Raw genomic sequence first — 27,660 nt, 5'->3', positions numbered from 1 at the left:
TTGCCACTTCTAACTAATGAATAAACGAAACAAATATTCCTATACTTCTAGAAAAAGAAGTCAATAATAGCATGCATTACAAAAATAAGACGAGACGCAGGCGAAACATCAAAGTATCGAAAATGATTTTAGAATAATGATCCACATTTAGAGAGCTTCACAAGGCATGTTAAATACGAAATCAGCAACAACGTGATAAGAAAAAATGTATTAACAGCGTACAGAGAAGATGGAGTACTGGGAAAATACGAAACAATAAATGAAGAAGTGGAATTGTACTTGTTAAGTGATCATAGTTGGTCAATATGAAGATATAGAAACTGGCCTGGTGCGAGTAGCGCTCGCGCTCTGAGGGTTCCGCAAAAACTTAATTATGTATACAGACAGTTCATCCATCCCTGGAATCGAGAATCTCTACGATTTATGTCTGTTATCGATATCGACACTGGCACGATATCGGTCCGGAAAATTCCAAGACTTTCGAGACTGTTTTAAGTTTGAAGTAGGATAACGAATAAGAAAAGATATATTTTTGTCGTGTCATATAGTTACAAATTAACAATTCTCGGATTTTTCCTATTACTTTTAGTCTGAAACTTTGCTTCTTGCCAAATTTTATAATTATACATCAACGAGACGTGCCCCCTCAGTTTTGATGAGTGAGTTTGCGAGTATCACACATGTGACATATGGACGTATCTTTTGGTTGCATTGACTTAGAAGCTTAATTTTTTTACACATCCAAGCGATCACAGACTTCAGTACGTGACATGAATTTCAACTCGAAACGCATACCCGTTCCTGAGAAAAAAAGAGTGTCTTAACAGATGGACCGATTGAAATACGGAACTCTCAAATGGGTAGAAAACGGACTTTCGAGTTTTTTTTTTTTTTTCGCATATTGACTTAAGCTTTGCCTGCTGGCGTGTCCTCAAGTTTGAACTACATAAAACCATAGTGATACAGAACCAAGTACTGTTGTTCACTGCCGGCCGGCGTGGCCATGCGGTTCTAGGCGCTTTAGTCTGGAACCGTGTTACCGCTACGGTCGCAGGTTCGAATCCTGCCACGGGCATGGATGTGTGTGATGTCCTTAGGTTTGTTAGGTTTAATTAGTTCTAAGTTCTAGGCGACTGATGACCTCAGAAGTTAAGTCGCATAGTGCTCAGAGCCATTTGAACCATTTTTTGAACCAAAGCCACCGAACGGTAGTTTTGCTACGGCGCGACCATAAGCGCATTCTGTAAATAACAATATTTTGCACGTGGGCTATTGGAAAATGTTCAAGCACAATTACGGCTATTGTGCAATTCTCTACCACAGAGCAGATTAACAAAGCTTGTAGTGGATGAAAGTGTAAAGAGGACCATCAGTATACTTGTACAACAGCAGCTAGACGCTAACATTATTGCATTGCGCTTTCTAGCCACAACCTACCACAAACATAAAAAAATATAGTAGCTTCATAAAATTACGGGAATTCAGCAGTAACTTTACTGCTGCTAATAATTCGGCTGCAAATTGTCCAGCCAACTTTGGAGCGAATCGGACGGAGTTTCAGCGCTCCTGTTCACATTACATGCCCTCTGAGCGACAGAGGCTGAAGAGAGATATGCCACTGTGAGCCCTATGTGAAGGATGTTGCTTAACAAATTCTGGTCAGCAGGGTGACAGCACCGTTGCGTATGTTAGTTAACTGTTGCCAGTACCAGAGTCCACATTTTGACTACGATTCTTCAAAATTAATTAAATAATTAGTCGGCTGTGTTTCAGCAGCTTCAGTGGAAACTGAATCGAAGTATGAAACGGATGTTAGTCGGAACTTTTTCATGGTCCGTAACATACCTTGCCCTATTGACAGTGGCATATACACTGTCCAGTCGTATTAATGTGACCACCTGTCAGAAGCCTAAATAAACACCGTCTGAAGGGCGGACGACTGCGAGACGTGCAGGTAGAGTGTCAGTGAGGTTGTGGAAGATACTGACAGGGATGTGGAACCATACCGAGTCCGGTGTGCAAGGATTCTCGGTTGAGGATCCATGGCGCGCACAGCCCGGTCGATGTGGTTCCTCAGATTCTCGACTGGGTTGGAATCCGGTGCGTTTGGTGCCAGGGATGTACGGTAAACTCCTTGTGTCGCCCTTTAAACTACGAGCTGTGTGACGCGATGCATTGACCTGCTGGTAAATGTTACCGTGCTGAGGAAAAACAAACTGCATATAGGGGTGGATATGGTCCCCAAGGATAGATGCACACCTGTGTTGGTCCATTGTTCGTTCCAGAATGACGAAATCACCTAGGGAATGTTACGAAAGCATTCCCCAGACAAAAACGCTTCCTCTTCTGGCCTGGACCCTTTGTACGATTCTTTGAGGGTGTCTGTGCTTTCACGCTATACAGACCAACGGAGCGGCCACCTATCCGACGGAGCATAAATCGTGATTCATCTGAAAAGGCCACTTGTCGCCACTGGCTGGACGTCCATATGCGATGTTGGCGTGCAAATTCCAGCCTTCGTTGCCGACGAAGAGCAGTCAACATGGATGCATAAAACAGGCGTCTGCCGCGGAGGCCCATACCCACCAACATTGGCTGTGGAGACACTGTTGGTAACCCCTTGGCTCATCTGCGCTGTCAGTTTCTCAACAGTTGCACGTCTATTCGACCGTAGACATCTCCACAGCCGTCGTTCACCCCTGTCATGTGTAGCCCATGGTGCATTATAGTTGCCTCGGCGCCGGTACTTGTTTGTGCGTTCCTAAGGAATCAAACTGCAGAGGTCATCGGTCACTAGACTTACACACTATTTAAACTAACTAATTCTAAGAACACCACACACACACACACACACACACACACACACACACACACACACACGGGGTAGCACAATCCGTGACATGGCGTCTCCAACCGCTCGGCGTCGTCGGTTCTGGAGAGCGCTATTTTTCCATGCAGGGTATAATTTAACCAAGGCGGCACGCAGACAGTTCACAGATTTAGCCGTTTCATAAAAGCTTCCACCTTTCGCCCGAAATCCAATGATCATGCCCTTTTGGACGACAGATGAATCATTATGTTCCCGCATTATGACAACGAGTGCACTGTTTTCCTGCGTCTCTCCGACACGTTTTATATACTCTCCACCTCTAGTGCTGCACGTACCGTGTATGAATGGTTTATTGCATGTTGACATCGAACATAGCCGGTGGTCAGATTAATGTGACTGCACCGTTTATAAGCCCTTCAGTAAGTTCCTTCGAAGTGGTTATAACCGTTCGGAGACTCCCCTTCAATCTACATCGTTATGATGGGTATACTGTCTCTCCCATCTTCCAAGATAACAGCCCTGTTGACAGGGCTGCAATTCAATGTTCCTGGTTTGACGGACAGCCAGGCACGCAAACCACCTTGACTGACCCTCTACACCATCCGATCTGGGAACTATTTGGAACAGCGTGTGAAACGTAGCAGGCTAGCTGTTGTGACCGAGCGGTTCTAGGCGCTTTAGTCTGGAACCGCACTGCTGCTACGGTCGCAGGTTCGAATCCTGCCTCGTGCATGGATGTGTGTGATGTCCTTAGGTTAGTTAGGTTTAAGTAGTTCTAAGTTCTAGGGGACTGATAACCTCAGATGTTAAGTCCCATAGTGCTTAGAGCCATTTGAACCATTTTGGAAACGTAGCAATCGACATCCCCGCAATCTGTTAGCTCCACAGTATCTAGTCATCAGTGAGTGGCGTGAATAAACTTGTGGACTCTCTACTATGCTGAATACAGGCGATTATAAAGGCGAGATTCAGAGATATACGGTATTAGAGTAATGTCTCATGGGACGAATAATCTTTTATCCATTGTTCTTACTATCAGATACCTGTAAGGCTTTTAATAAAGAGCTAAAACTTCGATTGTTGGTAGGGCACTATGAAGCGTGCGACTTGCACGCACTAGTGGTGTCGACTGTGTTGCGGCAGTGTAACATTCCCGACTGCTACAATTGGTGCTACGGCAGCAACAGATAAGCAAACTCCTCCCGCTTACTCGCCCCTGCACCCACCGCCCGTTCGTGGCAGTGAGACTATGCACAGTCAGCAGTTCCGGGAAAGCGCACCATTCTTAACGACATCGAACTCACCACTGTTCACGGAAATCATTTCGACACACTGCTTGTTTGCTTCGACTGTGACGCACGCATCCTGTGAGAACACGCAGGGATAGAACACACCTCAGTCGTGCTTGTGATATATGTATACCACATTTTATAAGGTACTCAAAGCTTTATCTGTTATTTTGGGATTAACCGTGAACTGAATTTTCATTTAACTTGGCACCTTCGACGCAGTGTGTTGGGAAGACACAGCTTAGTCATCAATCCAGTTTTAATCAGCCTTCCCTTCAGGTAGTGAAGGTAGTTAGTCTCTTCTTTTCACCTTTTTGTGCACAACTTTTTTTTAGAATTTTCGCTGACCCTCTATTTCCGGCCATATTTTTGCGCAGAGCGAAAACAAGACTCCCGTTGGATACACCATGGATTTTTGTTCGAATTTTCAGACTCAAGCGAAGAGTCCGGACAAATGCCATATCGGATTGACAAAGTGTCAAAAAATTCATTTCTTCAAGGCCTAGCCGTTTCGTGCATAAATGATTTGCATTGGTGCGATATTTAACTGTCGAAATGGCTTCCTTCGAATCACGTACTAAATTAGGGACATCTTGAGAAAATAAGACGCTAGGAAAGCAAATGATGTGACAGAAAGGTCATGCTCTCAAAACAAAACTTGGAAAAAAATGGAAAAAGTCAAATGTTTTGTGAAATGAGTTGTATAAAAGTAAGACATAAAGTGCGTTTGACGCGCCTGTGACTGATGCTTGAAAATGTGTACAGTAAATGAGGTGTCAACTGAGCTTTTAAAGTTCAGTGTTTACACTTCGAATTTTAAACAATACTAGATGATATTTGTTTGGTGGATCATGTGGACCGTGCAGTACACTGTTGTGTGGCCTTGTCATATTTCTATCACCTATGTCCAAAGGTATAAAAAAGTTCCAACGTTTTTTCATGCTCAATGATTTTTCAATAGAGAACGTTCAAATATCAGAAAAGAGAAAAGGTGCATTCTCATTCGGCACTTCCAGCATCATTCAAAGGCGCGCAATTGTTTCTCTAGTGTATTTTATTCCATACTTTTACACACAATTTCACAAAATATGGTCGTTCTCTTTTTTCCAAATTTCTTTATTACTATTTTTATCTACAGCTTCATCAGTGAAATCAAACATTCTTCTGTGTAGTCCAAATAACCTGGAACTGTTCACAGTTGATTATAACTAGTCCCAATTTACAAGCACGCTAACATAGTTCCCTCCTCACATCTCGTTACAGGTCCCGAGTTCGAGTCTCGGTCGGGCACACAGTTTTAATCTGCCAGGAAGTTTCATCTCGTTACATATTTGCCGGCTCGACCACATTCCCAAAACCAACGATGTGCCAAAGACAGGCTTCCAAGAAGTTAAATTGGTATGAAAATATAAACCGCAACATAATTTTTTGTCTATCAGAAGGTAGAAAACTGTGTGTTATTTCAAAATATGATTTGTGTAAATTATTCTGTTATTGTTTTTATTCAGATCCGTGTAAAATCCAGTGTAAAGTACCTGTATGACTGGTCACAGAGAATCGTTATAATACCCCTGCACTCCACAGCTGCCGTTGCAACCTTCCTATAGATAACAGCATCGTTTGCAAGTAGCCTCACTTAGCCTACAACATTATCCATTTCATCATTAATATACAGTATAGTCAGAATCAGTTAGAAAAGCTTGTAGGAGTGTTGCAGGGTAAGTTGTGCTGAGAAATAATTGGTATGAGAAAATTCAATACGTTGCGCCGTTCCGAGTTATTTGCCATTGAAATTAGCCAGTCGGGCCCTTGCTCGCGCAAATTCAAGCGGTCCGTTAGAGACGGTGTCGCCAAACGTGTTCTTCGTTTAGATTCCGAAAACCGAACAAGAGAGCGACACAAAAATTGGACATGGGAAGACAATAAGGATCGTGAAAACAATTAACAATAACTGTATCTGGCGGGCCGCTTCAATTTCCGCGCGCAACAGCTTGATTGGCTAACTGCAATGATAATTAACTTGGAAACGGCATAACCTATCAAATTGTTTTCTTAGCAATTATTTCTCAGCACAGCCTACCCTACAACACCCTCACAAGCGTTCTAGACTGTTTCTGACCACTCTGTACATTGTAAAGTGTAACGACCATATCGCCCTTCCGTTATGACCTCGTGAAATTACATCAGTCGGTTTTGTTCCGATAAGAACGATAGGCGTTGTATCTCCGAGGAAGCCCTGAAGCTAGTCACAGACCTGGTCCTATAATTGGCAACGTGTATTTTGTTGACTAAACAATTGTGCGGAACTGTATGGAATGCCTTTCCGAAGTAAAATGTTCAAATGTGTGTGAATTCCTAAGGGACCAAACTGCTGAGGACATCGGTCACTAGACTTACACACTACTTAACTTACGCTAAGAACAACACACACACACCCATGCCCGAGGGAGGACTCTAACCTTCGGCGGGAGGGGGCGTGCAATCCGCGACATGGTGCCTCAAACCGCGCGGCCACTCGGCGCGCCTTTCAGACGTAAGTAACACGTTATTAACCTGCGCAACTTGCCTACAGCGCTGAGGATTTCATGAACGAACAAACCGGGCTGATTTTTCTATAGCAGATTTTCGTTCTGTCACTGAGGAGGACGCTAATGACTGTTTTGTTGTTCACCTAATCCAACAACAGAAATAATCTCCCATCACGTTGTTACGAATGAAGTGCCTTATTTTGTATCGACACTGCGACCAACAGTAATCAATTTGTAATTAGATATACACTCGGCTGTCCAAGTACCACATCTTTAAACCAGTTTCGTTTCGCGCAGCCAAGTTTGCTTACCACGTCTCTGCTATGAAGGAATAAGGAAGATCAAAATTTGCCTTCAATGAACACTCGTAATAACAAATAGATCAAAAGTCAGGTGTATTTAGAAATAGTATGTAACCATAAGGAGCCAGTGGATGTTGTACGACTTCAGTTCTCTGCCTCTTTCTAATTATAAAACCACAATAGCATGGATGCTGCGTACGGAGCCGGAATACCTCTTCCCCCTCCCCCATCTATGGTTACAGAGTAGTCGTCGCTATTGTTCAGATAGCTTCGGCCCAGTGACTAGAGTAAACATGGCTGATGTCAGGCTACGCGAGGTACTATTCTTGTCGACTAAGAACTGCTATCTTGCGTGATTAGCACTCTGAAGCTACTGCCATTCAGTAGCTATGAAGCAGCTTCCACCGTACAAAATAGCAACATTAAAAGTCCTCTATATGAGTATTTCTCCACAGTTTGAACTGTTGACGAATTATTGTCTTAGTAGACGAGTAATAACAAAGTTAATCTACATCTGCATAATTACTCCGCAATTTACAGTTAAGTGCCTGGCAGAGGGTTCATCGAACTACTTTTACGTTACTGCTCTACCGTTCCAATGTCAAACAGCGCGCGGGAAAAACGAACACACAAATCTTTCCGTGCGAGCTCTGATTTCTCATACTTTATTACGGTGATCATTTCTCTCTAGGTAGGTGGGCGCCAACAAAATATTTTCACTTTCAGAGGAGAAAGTTGGCGGCTGAAATTTCATGAAAAGGTCCTACCGCAGCGATAAACGCCTTTGTTGTAATGACTGCTACCCAATTTCGTGTATCATATCCGTGGCACACACTGCCCTCTTTCACGATACTAAAGAACGAGCTGCCCTTCTTTGAACTTTTTCGATGTCCTCCGTCAATCCTATCTGATGCGGATCCCACACTGCACAGCAGTACTCCAGAAGAGGGCTGACAAGCGTTGTTTAAGCGATCTATGTAATAGCCATGTTATATGTTCTAAGTGTTTTACCAGCAAATCGCAGTCTCTGGTTCGCTTTCCCCACAACATTATCTATTCATAATTTGTAGTGATGCATTGTCTCGGAAAGATAATGAAGATGAAAATTGTCGTATATGTCCATCAACACAACACTCTTATACGCCCAATAACGCAAGATTATTAGCAACGTTAAAAACTGTCATAATTTCTGGTCCGTTACCAATGCGCCACATTGCCAGTGCGTGCACAGTTACTGTGAAATTTATGTGTCAATAACTTCATGAAGTACTAGATAACAGCCCGCATCTCGTGGTCGTGCGGTAGCGTTCTCGCTTCCCACGCCCGGGTTCCCGGGTTCGATTCCCGGCGGGGTCAGGGATTTTCTCTGCCTCGTGATGGCTGGGTGTAGTGTGCTGTCCTTAGGTTAGTTAGGTTTAAGTAGTTCTAAGTTCTAGGGGACTGATGACCATAGATGTTAAGTCCCATAGTGCTCAGAGCCATTTTTTTACTAAATAACAAAGCGAGGACTTGGGAAACGAAGTAGGATGGTAGGTAGCTTGTCTGAAAACCACCAACGGCGTGTATAATTCGTTGGCTGAGAGTGTAAAAGATTCTTTATTTTAGCATTTATTATCTCATATTTTATTGGGTGGTCTTAAAACATGCGTGAAGTGCGATGATAATATATTTTCTTATTATAATACAAATGTAACATTTGTATATATGGGAAGCAAATGACTGGAGCTTAATGTAAGTCTTTGTTACAGGAATCGCTGACAGCGTGAGCCAGCATCCGTCGCCGGTAAGTTTCGCAGTCTCTCTCTCTCTCTCTCTCTCTCTCTCTCTCTCTCTCTCTCTGCGCTACTGTGTGTCCATTGTGCTAGCTCTGCACCTGGCGTTGGCGATACGGCAGGCGGTAAACGAGGCTGCCTCTTCATCGTCGAGGTCGTCACAGAATGCCTGAACTCGGAACACTGCAGAACTTGGTGATGGCTTTGTTCTGTATCACTTGCTGGCGCTGTCCAAACACTGTAGTGGGAAAACAAAGGTTTAGCATGAAAACTTCGGTTCCACTACCTTTTGGTGGCTATTATCAACGTGGCCTATATATGTGTTATTTGCTCTAAACAAAAGAGCGCGACGCTAGTAACACGGACCTAAATAAGACGTCCATTGACTTCAGAGATGGCTGCAAGCGATAGAGACGACTACCATTGGACTGAGTAAGAACGGGAAGCGAAGCAAGTACCACACTGGCTCATGGAGTACGAAAGTGGAAATAAGTCTAGAAGCGCGAATGTTGAAGTTTGCGTTTGGACACGCCAGGTACTATGACTAAATGCACGGTGGTTCTCGTTACGCATCCAGCGTTCCACAGCAATGCGAACAAGTTGAGAAATTTCAGGTAGTCTCTGCTATGAACTTCCCTTTTGTTAATGCAGATTCTTTTCACATTTTATTTCGCAGCCTTGTCTCTTTCGGTGACTACACCAGGATTCCAGTTCTGTCATCCCATCTGAGGGTAGGTTTTACCGCGTAAAACACAGTTGATTTATACGTTATCTGATACAAAAATTTCTTTCCTTGGAGCCGAATTTGTAATTTCCGAAATCGGAAGAAAGCAGGACAAAAATAGAGACAGTAAAGGGTATGAGGAACCATTGCGAATCCAAACAGATGCACCTTCGACATTGTACATGATGCTGTGTTGGCTGGAGTTGTGCCCTAATGAAACAAGTCTTGCTTTTCTGTCACTGTTGGCTCTTTCTAAGTCGGATCCTGTTTTAAAACAAACGCTAATGAAACACTGTAGAAGACATTTATGCTTGTACCTTTGCCCAAGTCATCTGTCAAGCTTACAACTAGAGAATAAAAAATAGCTCTGAGCACTATGGGACTTAACATCTGTGGTCATCAGTTCCCTAGAACTTAGAACTACTTAAACCTAACTAACCTAAGGACATCACACACATCCATGCCCGAGGCAGGATTCGAACCTGCGACCGTAGCGGTCACGCGGTTCCAGACTGAAGCGCCTAGAACCGCACGGCCACATCGGCCGGCCACAACTAGAGAATAAAATAGAGGGAAAAAAACGCATTTGCTCATATAATTTTACCCGACAGAACGACCATGGCCTTCTTCGACGAGCTCTACCACCTGACTGTTCCCGTTGTTGTGATTGTTGCTTGGTCTCGAGAGCATGCTGATGGATCCAAGTTTAGTCCATGGTCACTGCAATGTGCGAAAGTTTCTGCTAATTACCGCGGAACATCTTTTCTTCCGTTAAACCTTCTTCTCGATCTTCTCTTGTGGCCGGCCGTGTGGCCGAGCGGTTATAGGTGCTACAGTCTATAACCGCGCGACCGCTACGGTCGCAGGTTCGAACCCTACCTCGGGCATGGATGTGTGTGATGTCCTTAGGTTAGTTAAGTTTAAGTAGTTCCAAGTTCTAGGGGACTGATGACCTCAGAAGGTGAGTCCCATAGTGCTCAGAGCCATTTGAACCATTTTTTCTTGTCGTAAAATCCAGCATTTATCCCTTGCTAGTTGCATTGTACTCAGTTTTTGAAAGATTTTCGTACTGCTCTCATTGCCGTGAAAGAAAAAATAACTGCTAATGCGCACCCGTTGCAGCCTTTTCTTTTCAAACGCATCGGAAGTTTAATTTAGAAAACGAAAACCCGGTTCAGTTTACCAGAAGCACTGCAGCAAAGTTTACATGACTTGAAGGGAAACGTCGTGAATATGTTCACATTAATGGTAGCAATGAACTCCAGCGAAATTTTCACCTAGCACTGAAAGCTTTCCTTAGCGCCGCGCCACGATGGGCGAATTCCAGTCCCATCACAGTTCGAAACATTTTCGCTTCTACAAAAGTTTTGTGTGTGAGGGGGTAATGTCCCCTATAGGACCCGCGGTGGTTGCTGTGAATATGATAGATATACATGGGTTGGGCACAAATATGGAATCACCGCGAGGAATTCATGCTGGAACATAAATGCAGGTGGTGGCCAAGCGAGTAGGTCCTCAGTACGTTGCAAGACTAATTCATGGTCGGAACAGTGTCCGCTGTACTTGTGAGTGCATTATCTAATTGAATTCAAACGTCGGAAATAAGCAAGATAGTCGGAAGTGGTACCCTACCGAAGATTTATACGGCATACAGGGAAAGCGGAAGAACACCATCAGCTAAGTCACAACGCGGACTAAAGTGTCTTGAGTGATCGTGACAGATTGTCATTAAAGAGGATCGTGGCGAAAAGTAAACACTCCACAGCTGCAAAAGTCATTGCAGAATTGTCAGTCGCACACGCGAACGCTACCAGCAACAAAACAACGTGAAGCAATTTCCATAAGCATAGTATTGCAGGGCGAGCTATAATTTCAAAACCACTCACAGGTGATGCAAATGCCACTAACGGGACAGCGTAATGCCGAAGCCGTAAAAGCTGGGCTATGGAGCAATGGAAGAAAGTCATTTGGTGGGATGCGTCTTTTGCGCACTTTTTCCAACTTCGAGCCCAGTTTACGTCCCAAAAGTGAATTATGGCCAGGATTCGGTGATGATTCGGGAGAACATATCGCTGTATTCCGTGGGTCCCATGGTTACGCCGCAAGGTCGCATTACTTCCAAGGATGATCAGGTCCATCCCACGGTAACTGTTTGTTCCCCAATGGTGGTGATGTATTCGAAGACGGCTGGGTCCCTGTTCATACAGCTCGCATCGTCCGGAACTGGTTTTGTGAGCACGAGAATGATCTTTCGCAACTCTTGTTGCCACCACAGTCAGCAGACATTCTGTTCTAGCCTTTGTGGTGTACTTCGGAGAGGATGCGCCATCGCTACCCATCTCCATCATTACCTGAACTTGCCACGATTTTCTTGCTGGAAAGGTACTGATAAGAGTCCCTTGTACATACGGAACCTCTGTTTATCGATCACGAGGCGACTGGAAGCTGTTCTGTCCGCAGCTCGTGGTCTCGCGGTCGCGTTCTCGCTTCCCGAGCACGGGGTCCCGGGTTCGATTCCCGGTGGGGTCAGGGATTTTCATCTGCCTCGAGATGACTGGGTATTTGTGTTTCCTCATCATTCAAAAATGTGTGTGAAATCTTATGGGGCTTAACTGCTAAGGTCATCAGTCCCTAAGCTTACACACTACTTAACCTAAATTATGCTAAGGACAAACACACCCATGCCCGAGGGAGGACTCGAACCTCCGCCGGGACAAGCCGCACAGTCCATGACTGCAGCGCCTGAGACCGCTCGGCTAATCCCGCGCGGCTGTCCTCATCATTACATCATCATTCATACAAGTGGCGTAATTGGACTGAGCAAAGGTTGGGAATTTGTACGGGCGCTGATAATCGAGTAGTTGAGCGCCCTATAAACCAATCATCATCATCATCATCATCATCATCATCATCATCATGGGAGCTGTTCTGCATGCCAACAGGTGTCGTACACCGTATTAGGCACGGTAATGCGTTTTGATTTTGGTGTTTCCATCTTTTTGTCCAAGCCGTTTGATATAAGGCACTGGAGTGGGTGGTCTGAGGGCGCTCAGCACTTGAAACGTGTAGAAGTTCGCCGCGCATTCGGCGCGCCCCGAGTACACGGTACGTAGTAGCGGGCAGTGCTGCGTCGGCCGAGCGCGGACGTAAAGACGCGCCGTGCTGACTCGGCGCGCGTGCCTTATCTGAAGGAATGCGTGTTGTTGAGCCGGCCTGGGAACGGAGATAGCGGCCGCCCCTCCCAGGCGCCTGCACTGCCCACGCTTCCGGCGCCAGAGCTGACGCACTTCCGCTCACCGCGAGGCCAACCATCTCGGCGACGTCGCTCGTACTCTTCTAAAACTTGTTGACCAGCCGTCGCGTATTTGACTTTGTTAGTATGGAGCCAGCCTTATCTGTTTACGCGCTTTAAGCCTTTCTTACGTCCATATTCATACTTGCAAACCACTCAAATAGCATAAAAATAAGCCGACAGTTCTGCGATATAATTATTCTACAAAGTACATCAGTCTTAAAGCACCATTGTAATACTGAATACAGAAGTATACAGTCAGCCATAAGAAGAGCTCCTTAAATCCCCTTGACAAAATAGCAAATACGTTAGGCAACGGGCCTATTCATGGACCTGTGAGCTATTCTAGCAGACAAAATATTACACGGTGTAATTACCCCACGATGATAGCCCGCCCAGCTCAGCGAGTTCGGTTAGAGAGCCGGTTGGCCTCTGTAATAAAAAAAACTGAGTGGAACGATCAACAAACGAACTTAAACGGATGACATGTGACGTCTGCAATAACAAAACACAACGATCAATAACGAACAAAAAGAGAAAAAAAAAAAAAGCTAGCCGTGCGGTCTAACGCGCTGATTCCCGAGCGGAAGGCGTGCCTGTCCCCGGCACGAATCCACCTGGCTTATTAGTGTCGAGATCCGGTGTGCCGGCCAGCCCGTGGATGGTTTTTAAGGGGTTAGGACGTCAAACGGGCCGACTTGCAGCAGAAGAGGCACCACAGGGCATTTAATTCCACTGCCTATACTTTTACAAATAAATTCATAAAACTTTGTCAGCATGACCAGGAAGGATTCAGAACTCACACTCATAGCAGTGGAAGTTCGAAAACATAACGAAGTAATTTTTTTTACATGTGAAATTTCATCTTTTTTTTTCACTTACTAATGGCAGCATTTGTTGTTCTAGGTACATTTTTCTTCATAAGTAAGAGAGATGCTTCGATGAATTTTGCATAACATACAAACCATACTTAAAGGTGTATGAAACTCTAGAATTTTCCAAATTTATTAAAAACTGTGGTAAAAAGTGAGGTAATTAACTATAAAATTTGTTTTTTCTTAACATGAAGTTTAAAATGTAACAGCTTATTCGTTTTTTCATAAATTAAATAACTCTAGAGTTTCATACACCTGTAAGTATGGTATGTATGCTGTGCAAAATTCATCGAAGAATCTCTCTAACTTATGAAGAAAAGTGTACCGATAGCAACAAATGCAGCCATTAGTAAGTGAAAAACTGATGAAATTTCACACTTAAAAAAAATTACTTCCTTATCTTTTAGAACTTCCACTGCAATGAGTGTGAATCCTGAATCCTTCCTGGTGATGCTGACAAAGTTTTATTAATTTATTTGTAAAAGTATAGACACTGGCAATTAAAAAATCCTGTGATGCCTCTCCTGCTCCAAGTCGGCCCGTTTGACGTCCTACCCCCCTTAAGTCAGTTTTCCATCTGCCTCGGCGAATGCGGGCTCGTTCCCCTTCTCCCGCCTCACCACCTCAGTTACACTATGTCTGCGATTGCTGCGCAAACAATGTCTCCACGTACGCGTACACCATAATTACTGTACCACGCAAACATTTGGGGTACACTCGTCTAGTATGAGACGTTCCCGGGGGGTCCACTGGGAGCCGAACCGCACCACACACACACATGATTGTATTTCCGCACCACACACACACACACACACACACACACACACACACACACACATATATATATATATATATATATATATATATATATATTTTAGGATGATTGTATTTATTACGTACTGTTGATGAACAAGGTGAAGAAAAAATGCCGCACTTGGAGATAGGCATGCAATTCCTCGTCCATATTCAAGATAAAAGTTTATCTCGCACAATCAGATGGGTGGCAGTTTGAAAACGTATGTGTGAAAACGAGGAGCTGGCTACACTGTCAGATCGTGCAGCGCATCGCAATGCACCGAGGGTTGTGTGTACCGTACCAGCCGTCGTAGCACACTGGGACACCAAGCCCGCATCTAGAATGGAACTATGGTTCGAATCCTCGTACGGTTCCATTTTTTTGCCGTCCATTTCCTACTTCTCGTCGTTTATAAGTAGGACATCAGTTTTTCACATGACAGTAGCCTATCACATGATAGTGGGATCCATTAAATTGTACGCATGTGTCTACCAACCGCGCAGTGTGCAACCATAACCAAATGGTTCAAATGGCTCTGAGCACTATGGGACTCAACTGCTGAGGTCATTAGTCCCGTAGAACTTAGAACTAGTTAAACCTAACTAACCTAAGGACATCACAAACATCCATGCCCGAGGCAGGATTCGAACCTGCGACCGTAGCGGTCTTGCGGTTCCAGACTGCAGCGCCTTTAACCGCACGGCCACTTCGGCCGGCCTGCAACCATAACCGATCCTGTCAAATTCATATAGGGCGGCTTACCGATGGAGTATAAAAACAGTGAATATGTGGATATGCTTTCGGTGCTCGGTGCATCCGATAACCAAGCTGCTGCACATGCATACGCTGCACGGTACTCTAAAAGGCGTCATCCCGATAAGAATGTTTTTCGTCGCTTGGAGCAACACCTTTGGAAAACGGATTATCTTCGTTCACAAGTAATGGCCTTAGGTCGTACAGCGACTAGATGTGCGACACAAACAGAGAGCGTGGTGTTTGAAACCGTTCACCAGGCACGTCGGCGAAGTACCGTTGATATTGTAAGGCAGTTGCAGATGCCTGAAAGATTGGTTATTGAAGTGTTTCGTGATGAGCTGCTTCCATATCATTACATGTTAATTCAAGACCAGCAGTCAGAGGAGCACACTCCATAAGTGCAGTTTTGTGAATGGCTTTTGCACCAATGGAAGATAACGAACATTTTATAAAATAACGTGATAAGGACTGACGAAAAGCTATTTTCAACGGCCACACGTCACCTGTGGGCTGGGATCGTGGTGGGGGGAGTGCGTTTGGGTCTTATCTGTTGCCGGACGATTTGAATGCGTACGTTGCTTGGAAATACTTTGCATGACGCATAAGAAAACGTTCAACATTGTGTTCGGCGACACCTGTGGTCTCAGCATTTATGGTGCACCGCCACACTTAGGAATGAATGTGCGTAACTGTTTAAATGAAGCGTTTCCAGGGAAATGTATTGGTCGTGGAAGTGGAATGTAGTGGCTTCCATGTTTCCCGGACCTAACTCCACTAGATTTTGAGGGGACACTTACAGGAACAAGTTTATAGTACTGCACCCATGGATGCACGCGACCTATACGCAATGGTGGAGGCGGGTAAGCAGGGACCAGCGAGTGGCGAAGTGTTTGCAAATGCAAGGTCGTCACTTTGAACTTTTTCTCTAAAGTGAATTTCTTTCATACGTGTACGTACCGGCTCTCTGAAGATAAGCCTGGAATTCCAATGTACAGAAAGAAATTATTGAGGGTAGCTTAATGTGCAATCTAGTGTAACTTACCTACAGCGTTTTTGAATCTCATTGAATACCGACGATGTTACTATATTCACTGTTATTTTCTATTGGCTATATTTGCGTCTTGGACGAAACAAAGTGGTCGTTTAGATCTGTAGAAAGTTCATGTTATGTCTTAATGTTTAAATAAAGATAACAGTAACAGAAAAATTACACATACCACATTCTGAAGGTGTAAATTGGAGTTTGATGCTTTAACTGAAGGAAAAAAGTTTGGCGCGAACTGTACTCGAACATCGGCGAGTTTGCATATAGTTCTCCAAGGCACTGTCTCGTCTCAGTGAACTGATGGGACAGCTCCGGCCCAGAGCAGACTCCATGGTTACCTGTTCTTGGCCACGCTGCACTCTGTTCGAATGTTGCCAGAACCTCGGTTTTTAAATCGCCTGTCTATTAAACCTGTTGGCGAATCTCGGCTTTGCTAGACACAGTTTCTTCTTGGGATGGGGAATCCAAGCTGGCCGCCAAATGCAGCATTTTTTCTTCGCCCTGTATATGTAGTGTGTCCTCTTCAGTGAAGCAGGAATTAGTTTGGAGAGGATATTAATTTGAACAAACGTCTAATTTTGTTAGTATTTATGTGACCTGTTGCAAGTGTGTTGACAGTGACAGTTTCCTTTCTCGTGAGGGCCGAGTTGAGAAACTGCGGGTGGCCTAGAATCTGTTGCTGAACTGCCCAATAGAAACAAGTGCCATCAGGTTACCTTCCATTCGGAAAGTGGGTGCACTCAGCGACTGTTACGTGGCTTATAAATTATAGAGTGCAGCAATTAGTCAGCCTTTTTTTAAATTTTATGACCCAAATCCAGATTTGGGCTAGTGGCTAGCCATTATCAGCGCACTATCTTCTATTCTAGATGCATCTCCCTGTCGTTCGGGCGTCAGTCACATTTGTGAAAAAAAGGACGACTGATTGCTGCACTCTATAATTTATAAGAAACAAGTGCCATTGATATTACGGTCCATGTCCACTGACATTGCCCATTCCGCTTTTGCTTGGTTGGCGATCGTACTGTGAATCTCACTGTTAGCTAGGGGTAGGTCGGTGACATTTTGGTACTGCGGAATTTAGGCTTTAGGGGTTGGCGTGTAACTTAGTGTTTGCGTGTGCAGTTTTTTTCAGCACTACCGCTACAGTCTCCCGTTAGCCTAACAATCCTTTGACTTTTTGTGCTGCCCCTCTTTGTATACGTTCATTAACCCATGTTAAACCTACTTGGTGTGGGTAATAAACATTGAAGCAATATTCTGCGACTGATCGTACGGGAGTTCAGTAAACAGTGTCTGTAGAAAAACTACTTTTCCCACTATCCTACCGTTGAATCGTAGTCTGCCACCTTCTTCACGTACGATTGAGCTTCTGTGTGCGTTCCATTTCATATGTGCCATAAATTATTACAACCAAGTGTTAGTGGGTATGAGTTGACTAATTCTAGTTTTGACTGCTTGGTATTGTAGTCATAGAACACAACTTGACTACGTTTTGTGAAATGGACACTTTAACATTTCTGGGCATTTAAAACAAATTCACAATTTTTTAACTAATTTACAATATTATCAAGACCCAATTGAATGTTAGTGAAGGTTTTTTTGGATGATACTACGTTATAGATAACTGCGCAACACACTTCTCTGAGGGAAGCCCGAAGCTACTGCCTGACTCTCCATCCAATACCATATGCTATGTTCTCCCAACTTAGGAAGCCTCAGTTCAGTCACAATTGTGTTTGATGCTTCATATAATTGTGTTTTTGTTAATAAACGTTGGTGGGATACAATATCAAATGCTTATCGGTAGTCAAGCAGTACTGCATATACGTGATTGCCTTGATGCATGGTTTTCAGGATGTCAACAGAGAAAAGCTTCGCATGACTGATCTCATATACTGAACGCTTTTAATTTCACCTATGTCATGTACTTTTTCAATTACTATCAATTTACTATGTGATCAAAAGTATCTGGACACACCCCAAAACATAGCTTTTTGATATTAGGTGCATTGTGTGAGAGAGCAGACTAAGGCCCTCCGCGGAACTTACGGACTTCGAACGTGTTCAGCTGATTTGGTGTCACTTGTGTACGCGAGATTTCCACACTCATAAACATCCCTAGGTCCACTGTTTCCGATCTGATAGTGAAGCGGAAACGTGAAGGGACACGTACAGTACAAAAGCGTATAGGCCGACCTCTTCTGTTGACTGACAGACCGCCGACAGTTGAAGAGGGTCGTAATGTGCAATAGGAAAACGTCTATCCAGTCCATCACACAGGAATTCCAAACTGCATCAGGATCCACTACAAGTACTACGACAGTTAGGCAGGAGATGAGAAAACTTGGATTTCATGGTCGAGCGGCTGCTCATAAGCCACATCACGCCGGTAAATGCCAAACGACGTCTCGCTAGGTGTACAGTGCGTAAACATTGGACGATTGAACTATAGAAAAACGTTGTGTGGAGTGACTAATCACGGTACACAGTGTGTCGATCCGATGGCAGGGTGTGGATATGGCGAATGCCCAGTAAACGTCATCTGCCAGTGTGTGTAGTGCCAACAGTAAAATTCGGAGGCCCACGTGTTTTAGTGTGGTCGTGTTTTTCATGGAGGGGGCTTGCACCCCTTGTTGTTCTGCGTGGCACTATCATAGCACAGGCCTACATTGATGGTTTAAGCACTTTCTTGCTTCCCGCTGTTGAAAAGCATTTCGGGGACGGCGATTGCATCTTTCAGCAAGATCGAGCACTGTTCATAATGCACGACCAGTGACGGAGTGGTTACACGACAATAACATCCCTGTAATGGACTGGTCTGCACAGAGTCCTGACCTGAATCCTATAGAACACCTTTAGGATATTTTGGAACGCCGACTTCGTGCCAGGCCTCACCGACCGACATCTATACCTCTCCTCAGTGCAGTGGGCTGCCATTCTCCAAGCAACCTTCCAGCACATGATTAAACGTATGCCTGCGAAAGTGAAAGCTCTCATCAAGGCTAAGGGTGGGCCAATACCATATTGTATTCCAGCGTTACCGATAGAGGGCGTCACGAACTTTAAGTCATTTTCAGCCAGGTGTCCGGATACTTTTGATCTCATAGTGTATTAATACGTTCAAAATTCGTGACTGATTAAAAACAGGCCTGGAAGCTTTTCAGTGATGAAACTTGAAAGTTTCTGTATCTAAAGACTTTATTTGCAGTGTAATTAGATGAATGTAGATATTACACAAATATCACAAATATTTTGAGGTGTTCACAACTGTTCATAAATCCATTCATTAATTATTTCCACACTCTTGAAATGTGGATTGCAATATTATTGGAAGTTGGCTGGCAGCTTCTATTAGGGACAGCTGTGTTCCAACAGTGACCATTCATACTGGGGGCAACTGTATTTTCTTCATCGCTGACTCAAGATTTGCAGACTCATCAGTATCGCCACTAGCCATAACTAGCATCAGCTTCAGGATCACATTCATCAGCAAAGTCGCTTACGTCACTTTCGCCACAGAGTTCTTCTAACAGTGCTTCCCATAATCTCCCATTAGTAAAATCTCATTTCTACATGCCATTTTCACATAAATGTATTTCACACTCAGTGTCAGAACAGTTACACGATGTGTGGTACGGGGTCATAGTTACCCTTCAAATAATATTCCTGCCAAACTAATTAAACAACAGTGGCACACAACGTCGAAAATCCGTCCTCTGCTAGGTCTCACTCAATGCTGAATTTACATTGGTGGAAGCGGGCAGCGTATGTGTGTTGGCGTATGCAGTGTAGCAAACAAAAAACACCAGGGTCAGACTGGCCCAGGTGTACACTTGTGGGGTTAAAAGATCGGTAAACTCAGCCGCAATTTCTGTATAGAATCTCATAGGGATTCAGTTGGTCCCTGGAGCTTCGTTCAATTTCAGCGATGTTTGCTGTTACTCAACGTCACTGACCTTAATCTCTGTATCACTAATCTTTTAAGTGGTGCGAGACCTAAATGGAGTCAATATTTTTGGAACCATCTTGTGAAAAGAACCGTTGAATGCGGAATTCAGCGGTTATTTTTGTTTTCCTGTCAGTTTCCGTTCCTTTGTCATCCACTAGTGTCTGTATACTAACTTTGGTGCCCCTGACAGCTTTTACATGAGAACAGAATTTTTTTGGGTTTTGTGTGAGATCTTTGCACAACATTATGTTACGGTAGCCGTTGAAGCCTTCATACGTTGCACTGTTGACAGCCAAACGCGTTGCATTTAACATCGTTCTGCCCATCGCCTCATGCTTTGTTTTACTTCTGTTGTGTAGTAGTTGCAATTTTTTAGCAGTTTCATTACAGGTATTTATAATGAATCAATCATTTCATACCGAAGAAAGGGCTCGTCATATTAAGAAACGGAACTTAGGCATGGCCCTACTGATCGTTGTACTTTTGAACGGAATGGAAAGAAAAAGTTTCCACGAATCCATCACAAATTTAACTGTTGTTTATTCATCTGCGTTACTCTTCTGCCGGGAGTCTGCAATTAACTCTAGCACAAACTGGTCGATGGCAGTCAACATGAAGGCGATGACTGGACATTATACTCCCTAAGCATCTTGCTGTATAGAATGAGATTTTCACTCTGCAGCGGAGTGTGCGCTGATATGAAACTTCCTGGCAGGTTAAAATTGTGTGCGCGCCGAGACTCGAACTCGGGACCTTTGCCTTTCGCGGGCAAGTGCTCAAGTGGTAGAGCACTTCCCCGCGTAAGGGGCAGGAAGTTTCATCTAGCTTCATATTTTATTAATGGACGTAACAGCTTCCCAGTTGGAAAGAGATGCAAAGAAAGCTGAAACTGAATCACGTATGCGCCTACCAACAAATAATTTGCTCCGAATCCAGCGTTGCTTCCAGTAGGGAGCGAAACTTCCATACCTCCAATTTTCACTGTTTTTCTTCTTCACAGCAAAATTTATTTAATTTACTAAAAATGACTGTACATGAACATCGATACAGGTTACGTTCTCTAGCCAAACAGTAAAAAAATATAGTAAGAAATGCCATTCGAACTCTTTATCAACGATTTTCGTTTTCATTTATGGCTGGAAAGGATCGGAATCACTGTCTTCGTTTTCTCGAAGACTTGGTTCAAATGGTTCTGAGCACTATACGACTTAACTTCTGAGGTCATCAGTCGCCTAGAACTTAGATCTAATTAAACCTAACTAACCTAAGGACATCACACACATCCATGCCCGAGGCAGGATTCGAACCTGCGACCGTAGCGGTCGCTCGGTTCCAGACTGAAGCGCCTAGGACCGCACAGACACTCCGGCCGGCTTTCTCGAAGACTGTTAGGCTGCTGGCCTGATATGTAGAAATACAGTGTGTGTTTTTGATGATTCTAACGAACAGGTACATCCGGAACAGATCCTGCGTTGTGATCTGTATAATTGGTTTATTCGGAAACGGATGCTTTCTGCCAAACCGTCAGGGAGTTTGTGTCTGTTAACTGATCTTCCAGGTCCTTCGCTGTCTCTGACGGAACTACCAGGTTGACGTCATACATGTTTTGACTGTTCTTCGTGGTGTTTTCTTTTCAAATGCCTACTTGGTTTCCTTTATTGCTTACTTAATGTACAAACTGAATAATATAAGGGAAAGGCACATCCCTGCCTCACTCCCATCTCAGCTACTCGTGAGGCATGCAGCCAGCCACGCTTCCCACGGCTCGGCATGCATCTGCAAGTAGACGACACTGTGAGCACATGAAACTCGGGAATGCTCTAAGATTGGCAGGCGGCTGGCCGCAACCTTCAGCTCGCTGAAACTTCTCTCCCAAAGTCACTTTAATCGAAGCAGAATGCGTTGAGCATTCAGATGTAAATAGATGTTGCATCTGGCCTGTGGAAAGTGACCAGACAACTCAGTCGATTTAAACCAGTCGAGTGCCCGCACACTACAGAAGAGGGCCCCGTACCGTTACGAAGGATTCCCTCGCGTCCGGCTGCAGGTGGCAAGGTGAGCGGGTGGACATACCGTACCGGTGAATGGCGGTCGTAGTACGCTGCGAGCCAAAGCCGCGTGACTGGCGAAAGGGGGGGGGGGGGGGAGGCGTGGCCTTGGGTTGGCTGCGGTCACGTGGCGTGCTGCAGCCTAGCGTGGCCCCACCCGACGACCGCTGCGTCCTGCGCCCCTCCCGAAAGGCGCTGAACGAGGCGTAGAACAGTGGAACCAAACTTTTGCCTCTATTAAATGCGGTTGGTTTCAGCGTCAACTCTGTGCTAGGGCGAAAACTTTTTTTTAAATTGGCTTTCGGGAAGTCCCCATAGAACCATCCCAATAGTTGAATGTCAGTTGCGACGATACGAACGTAAGGGCAACACAACACACTGTCCCCGAGCGGAAGATCTCCGACCCGGCCGGGAATCGAACCCAGGCTGCTTCGGGTAGCAATCCGCCGCGGTGAGCGCGCTGCTATTGAGATGGAAGAGAAATGCTCTTCCTGCAATATTACGGATTATTCCCGGATGTCGGATGAGGCGAACGATTGGTTGTTTACGTCTTGGATGTTACTAGCCTATTTTCGCCTTCACGATATCCACGGGAAACCTTTTTATTTATTTATTTTTTTTTTAAAGAAAAAACACGCCGAGATGTGGTTCGCCGTTAAGTTCTGTTCATCAAGGACTGAGTTCTGTTCCTGACAGAGCTTTATGCTGCATGTGTATTCTGCGCAGTTGTATTCGCTGTGTAATTTGCTATAAGATCCATCCCTACCAGAATAAAATGTTATATAACTTACAACGTTTGCGCCGCAGGAAAAGCAATTCAATAAGGAGCGCATCTGATAAAAACAATTTGGACCACAGAATAGGAACAGGATCTGGAAACAGAACTTTAAACCAAGAACACTAAAAGGGGAAAACATTACTTTGTTACCATAGCATCGTATGTTACTGTTGTCTTCAGTCTGAAGACTGGTCTGATGCAACTCTCCATCCTACTCTACCCTGCGCAAGACTCTTCATGTCTGAATAACTACTGCATCCTACTGAATCTGCTTACTGTATTTATCCCTTAGTCTTCCTCTATGATTTTTATCCCCCAAACTTCACTCCAGTATGAAATTCGCGACCTCTTGATATCTCACAAAGTGCCCTATCAACCAATCCCTTCTATTAGTTAAGTTGTACCATAAATTCCTTGTCACCCCAATTCTCCTCATCAGGTATGTGATCTATCCTGCCAACAAATCCCTTCAGGAAATACTTTATAAAACTTAAGTCCATATTCAATGTTAACAAATCTCTCTTCTTCAGAAACACTTTTCTTGCCATTGCCAGTCTACATTTTATATCCTCTCTACTTCGTTCATCATCAGTTATTTTGCTACCCAAATAGCAAAACTCATCAACTATTTTAAGGCCTCATTTCCTAATCCAGTTCCTTCAGTAACACCTAACTTGATATGACTACATTCCATTATCCTTGTTTTCCTTTTGTTGATGTTCATCTTATATTTTCCTTTCAAGACACTTCCCATTCCATCCAGCTGCTCTTCCAAGTCATCTACTGTCTCTGACAGAATTACAATGTCATCAGTAAAGCGCAAAGATTTTATTTCTGCTCTGTGAACTTTAATTCCTACTCCAAATTTTTGTTTGGTTTTCTTTACTTTTAGTTCAATGTGCTGCGATAGGCTACAATGCTATCTCATTCTCTTCTCAACCACTGCTTCCCTTTCATGCCCCTCGACTCTTATAACTGCTGTCTGGTTACTGTCAAAGTTGTAAATAGCCTTTCGCTCCCAGTATTTTACCTCTGCTATCTTCAAAATTTCAGAGGGAGCATTTGAGTTAATGTTCTCAAAAGCTTTCTTTAAGTCTACAAATGCTATAAACGAATGTTTGCCTTTCCTTAACCTATCTTCCAAGAGAAGTCGTAGGGTCAGTATTGCCTCGCATATTCCTCCATTTCTCCAAAACACAACCTGACCTTCCCTTGAGGTCACCTTCTGCCAGTTTTTCCATTCTTCTGTAAAGAATTCGTGTTAGTATTTTGCAACCATGACTTATGAAACTGATAAGTCTGGAAATTTTCAAACCTGTCAGCACCTTCTTTCTTTGGAATTGGAATTATTACTTTCTTCTTGAAGTATGAGGGCATTTAACCTGTGTCATACATCTTGCACACAATATGGAAGAGTTTTGGCATGGCTGACTCTCCAAAGGCTCTCAGTAGTTCTGATAGAATGTCGTCTACTCCCAGTGACTTGTTTCGACTTAGATCTCTCAATGCTCCATCAAATTCTTCTTGCAGTATGATATCTTCTACCTCATCTTCATCTGCGTCCTCTTGCTCTTCCATTTCTATAATATTGCTTTCAGGTTCATCTCCCTTAGATAGACCTTCTCACTCCCTCCTTTCAGATTTCCCTTCTTTGCTGAGAACTGGTTTTCCATCTGACATGTTGATATTTATACAGCTGATTTTCTTTTCTCCAAAGGCCTCCCTAATTTTCCTGTAGGCAGTATCTGTCTTTCCCCTAGTGAAATATACTTCTAAATCCTTACATTTGTCCTCTAGTAGCCACTCCAGCTACTTTGCACTTCCCATCACTCTCATTTTTTAGAAGTTTGTATTCCCTTTCACCTGCTTCATTTACAGCATTTTTATATTTTCTTTTTCATCAATTAAATTCAATATCTCCTGTGCTATCCAAGTATTTCTACTGGACCTTGTCTTTTTACCTATTTGAACCTATGATACCTCCACAATTTCACCTTTTAAAGCTGTGGAGTTCTGAGAATTTAGTGTCTGGGGGAAGAATCCAGATGGCACATGTGATGAAACAGGCATCAACATCGCTACTGTCACATTGCAGAATGTGTTCTGCAACAGGATATTGTGTGCTGCCAGTCTACACCCTCTACCTATGTCCTTTCATGCTGACTAATAACTTGGTGGCAGTCATACCAATTTAAAAGGCGAAACAGTGCTTACAAAACAACTCGTACATGAAATGTGTATTATTACATATGGCTCTTCCTTTGATTTTATTTTACTAGTTACAGGACTGGTATAGGGGGTGGTTGGAGGGAGCATAGTGGATGTCTTACTGCGAGGACTGTCACAGGTATAGGAGGGATAGGATAGGGAAATGAGTGCAGAAGGACTGTGACTATATTGTGTCTGACCAGGATATTGCAATGATTTTTTTTTTTGGGGGGGGGGGCATAAAGCTATTCTAAGTATGGTGGGGAATGTGTTGGACATTTAAGGACGTGATTTTATGAATTCAGTACTTCGTCATGAATGGTTCTAATTTTGACTTTTGACTAGGCAAAAAAAAAGGCTATTCTTCACCTAACAATGATAACTTCACAATGAAATTTGTAGACAGACGAACTTCAGTATACTAGACCCCATTGTGACATTACTGGCAAAGGAATTATGTTATTATTTATATTTCTGAATTATGTTAATATTTAGAAGAGTGAAGAAATAGGGCTCAAACTCAGACTACGATCAGGAAATAATTATAATAATATAATTCATATAGTATTCATTGTCACCACCACAACCACCCACTTCATACAGAGATGACAGAGGTACATGCAATTCATGAAAGTATTGCGCATTGTGTATAACCTTGATTACATGCTGTAGTTTTACAGGTGTTGGATGAATATGATCAGTTTTTCAAACTTGTGAAAAGAGGTTTTCAACATAATTTGTTGATAATCTGCTAGTAAAAATAAAATGACGCCATGGCTCTGAGCACTATGGGACCTAACTTCTGAGGTCATCAGTCGCCTAGAACTTAGAACTACTTAAACTTAACTAACCTAAGGACATCACACACATCCATGCCTGAGGCAGGATTCGAACCTGCGACAGTAGCGGTCGCGCAGTTCCACACTGTAGCGGCTAGAACCGGTCGGCCACTCCGGCCGGCAAAATGACGCCATAATTTATAGTTTATGCACTAGTTAATTACAATTATATAGTCTCCAGTGGTACGTCACATACAAAATAAACACAAAATGTCCTATTTTACACTCTGTACTGACAGTACCAAGTTGGTGGGAACCACGCATTGGTACCAACTGCAATCCTAAATTTTGCGAGAGTTTACTAATCTAGGGTTAAATAAGACTACTGCCTTTTCTAAAATAAAATAATAATAACAATATTAAAAGAATAAAGGATTGGTGCGTGGCGCACAGAAACGCATAAGACGAAACAGTTCACACTAGCTTTCGAGCTTTTGATCTTTTGCTACTAAAAGTACATACAGTCACAAACACAACCATACAGACACCCAAATGTACAAGCTGCAGTCGCAGCGAGACGAGCATGTTCTCTCTCTCTCTCTCTCTCTCTCTCTCTCTCTCTCTCTCTCTCTCTCTCATTCTGTGCGTGTTTAATATTACTAGAAGAACGAACAGGAGCTCGGAAGCTAGCGTTAACTCTTGCCTGTTAACGTGTTACTGTGCGACACGCACCAATCCTCCATAGGTAAGTGGTTGTATTTCCCTTATCTTACGTATTTTTCCATCCAGGAATTTCCATATTTGTTACAAAATGTTTTAAGTACAGTTTTTTTTATTTTTGTTGTTCTCAGAGACCCGCACAACTTTCGACGTCTCATTACTAAGTAACTTCTTTAATAATTTACAAATCAAATTCTTCTCATAATTAGTTTAATCACTCGTAATGAATTTCAAATAGGTCGGCCTAATTGTTCAGTTAGATACAATGGCAACTCTAGACCATTTGTATGTTTTTCTCTCTAATAGCGGAATCGAACTATCAACAAAAAAAGTGGATAAAACGCCCTCTTCTACTGTAGGAAAAACTTCAGAATTTAGGCAGAGATGTGATCCTTATCTGTGACTTTGCGTGAAGTCAGTTTGAGGTTACTCACTAGACTATTACTCAATATTGTATTAAAAACTTACTATATAATTTCTGCGATACTGGAAAGCGAAAAACAAACGAGATACTATCTGGTACGTTCACAAGTAATGCGATTCGTTTCAGACGACCGAAGTCGTAGGTTACCTTTCACGCCGCCTGCCGTAGAAGGTGCCGCTCTTTTTGCAGGCGCTCAACGATGAGTTCTGTACTTCACTTGGTCAACGCTTGACGATTCTTACGGAAGGGATGAAAACTTTCGTTCTTTTGCTTCGATTTTGTAGCTAGCTCGTGTTGCAACTAGCTGCTGCCCACGTAAACGGGACCGGGGGCCATTTAAATCGGTCTGAGGCAGTCATTACGGGATTTAAATGCCCTCCGCTGCAGCCACTGCCTATACAAGGACAAGGACTGCGTCTCACTGGCGCTGCGCCAGTAGGTAGGAGGGCGGGAATGTGCGCTTCGTCGACCTCGGTGCTCTTGGGATAGTGTTGTTGCTCCGGAAGGTGGAGAGCGTGCTTTCAAGTCGTCCTGCTCCAGTT

General features: G+C 43.6%; 1 long non-coding RNA gene across 1 annotated transcript in view; it reads left to right on the top strand.

Moving 5' to 3' along the window:
• The window catches only part of LOC126203165 (uncharacterized), a 480,838-nt gene that overhangs the window by 42,235 nt on the left and 410,943 nt on the right, over positions 1-27,660 (top strand). The window contains exon 2 of the long non-coding RNA XR_007540232.1: positions 8,698-8,732. This is a non-coding gene — a long non-coding RNA (uncharacterized LOC126203165). The remainder of the gene's footprint in view (positions 1-8,697; positions 8,733-27,660) is intronic.

This window comes from Schistocerca nitens, chromosome 9, assembly GCF_023898315.1.
Source record: "Schistocerca nitens isolate TAMUIC-IGC-003100 chromosome 9, iqSchNite1.1, whole genome shotgun sequence".
Taxonomy (NCBI): Eukaryota; Metazoa; Arthropoda; class Insecta; order Orthoptera; family Acrididae; genus Schistocerca; species Schistocerca nitens.
This window is presented reverse-complemented; position numbering and strand designations above follow the sequence as displayed.